Genomic DNA, 2,500 nt, shown 5'->3' on the forward strand with positions numbered 1-2,500 from the left:
AGTATCAAGGACTCATCGCGCGAATCGCTCTGGAACTGAAATCGGATGCGCGCACTGACATGCTCCCCTCTCTGGAAGTCTGACACAAGTTGAAAAATTTTCTAAGTCCCCAAAAATTTTTTTTTTCAACTTTTTTTCAATTTTCCCCCTGTGGGATATATATTTTACCCACACTTTTGGAGCCCTCCTGGGATGCCCTCTAACATACTAGAACCTCATTTTGTGGAAGTTTTCACAAAATTGTGAAATTTTCCAAAAAGTCAGAAATTTTGCAAAAACGACTAAGTATCAAGGACTCATCGCGCGAATCGCTCTGGAACTGAAATCGGATGCGCGCACTGACACGCTCCCCTGTCTGGAAGTCTGACAAAAGTTGAAAAATTTTCTAAGTCCCCAAAAATTTTTTTTTTCAACTTTTTTTCAATTTTCCCCCTGTGGGATATATATTTTACCCACACTTTTGGAGCCCTCCTGGGATGCCCTCTAACATACTAGAACCTCATTTTGTGGAAGTTTTCACAAAATTGTGAAATTTTCCAAAAAGTCAGAAATTTTGCAAAAACGACTAAGTATCAAGGACTCATCGCGCGAATCGCTCTGGAACTGAAATCGGATGCGCGCACTGACATGCTCCCCTCTCTGGAAGTCTGACACATGTGTGAAAATTTTCTAAGTCCCCAAAAATTTTTTTTTTCAACTTTTTTTCAATTTTCCCCCTGTGGGATATATATTTTACCCACACTTTTGGAGCCCTCCTGGGATGCCCTCTAACATACTAGAACCTCATTTTGTGGAAGTTTTCACAAAATTGTGAAATTTTCAAAAAGTCAGAAATTTTGCCAAAAACGACTAAGTATCAAGGACTCATCGCGCGAATCGCTCTGGAACTGAAATCGGATGCGCGCACTGACACGCTCCCCTGTCTGGAAGTCTGACAAAAGTTGAAAAATTTTCTAAGTCCCCAAAAATTTTTTTTTTCAACTTTTTTTCAATTTTCCCCCTGTGGGATATATATTTTACCCACACTTTTGGAGCCCTCCTGGGATGCCCTCTAACATACTAGAACCTCATTTTGTGGAAGTTTTCACAAAATTGTGAAATTTTCCAAAAAGTCAGAAATTTTGCAAAAACGACTAAGTATCAAGGACTCATCGCGCGAATCGCTCTGGAACTGAAATCGGATGCGCGCACTGACATGCTCCCCTCTCTGGAAGTCTGACACATGTGTGAAAATTTTCTAAGTCCCCAAAAATTTTTTTTTTCAACTTTTTTTCAATTTTCCCCCTGTGGGATATATATTTTACCCACACTTTTGGAGCCCTCCTGGGATGCCCTCTAACATACTAGAACCTCATTTTGTGGAAGTTTTCACAAAATTGTGAAATTTTCAAAAAGTCAGAAATTTTGCCAAAAACGACTAAGTATCAAGGACTCATCGCGCGAATCGCTCTGGAACTGAAATCGGATGCGCGCACTGACACGCTCCCCTGTCTGGAAGTCTGACAAAAGTTGAAAAATTTTCTAAGTCCCCAAAAATTTTTTTTTTCAACTTTTTTTCAATTTTCCCCCTGTGGGATATATATTTTACCCACACTTTTGGAGCCCTCCTGGGATGCCCTCTAACATACTAGAACCTCATTTTGTGGAAGTTTTCACAAAATTGTGAAATTTTCCAAAAAGTCAGAAATTTTGCAAAAACGACTAAGTATCAAGGACTCATCGCGCGAATCGCTCTGGAACTGAAATCGGATGCGCGCACTGACATGCTCCCCTGTCTGGAAGTCTGACAAAAGTTGAAAAATTTTCTAAGTCCCCAAAAATTTTTTTTTTCAACTTTTTTTCAATTTTCCCCCTGTGGGATATATATTTTACCCACACTTTTGGAGCCCTCCTGGGATGCCCTCTAACATACTAGAACCTCATTTTGTGGAAGTTTTCACAAAATTGTGAAATTTTCCAAAAAGTCAGAAATTTTGCAAAAACGACTAAGTATCAAGGACTCATCGCGCGAATCGCTCTGGAACTGAAATCGGATGCGCGCACTGACATGCTCCCCTCTCTGGAAGTCTGACACATGTGTGAAAATTTTCTAAGTCCCCAAAAATTTTTTTTTTCAACTTTTTTTCAATTTTCCCCCTGTGGGATATATATTTTACCCACACTTTTGGAGCCCTCCTGGGATGCCCTCTAACATACTAGAACCTCATTTTGTGGAAGTTTTCACAAAATTGTGAAATTTTCAAAAAGTCAGAAATTTTGCCAAAAACGACTAAGTATCAAGGACTCATCGCGCGAATCGCTCTGGAACTGAAATCGGATGCGCGCACTGACACGCTCCCCTGTCTGGAAGTCTGACAAAAGTTGAAAAATTTTCTAAGTCCCCAAAAATTTTTTTTTTCAACTTTTTTTCAATTTTCCCCCTGTGGGATATATATTTTACCCACACTTTTGGAGCCCTCCTGGGATGCCCTCTAACATACTAGAACCTCATTTTGTGGAA

This window comes from Phyllobates terribilis, unplaced genomic scaffold, assembly GCF_046119375.1.
Source record: "Phyllobates terribilis strain yellow unplaced genomic scaffold, ASM4611937v1 Scaffold_1899__1_contigs__length_193632, whole genome shotgun sequence".
NCBI classification, from domain to species: Eukaryota; Metazoa; Chordata; class Amphibia; order Anura; family Dendrobatidae; genus Phyllobates; species Phyllobates terribilis.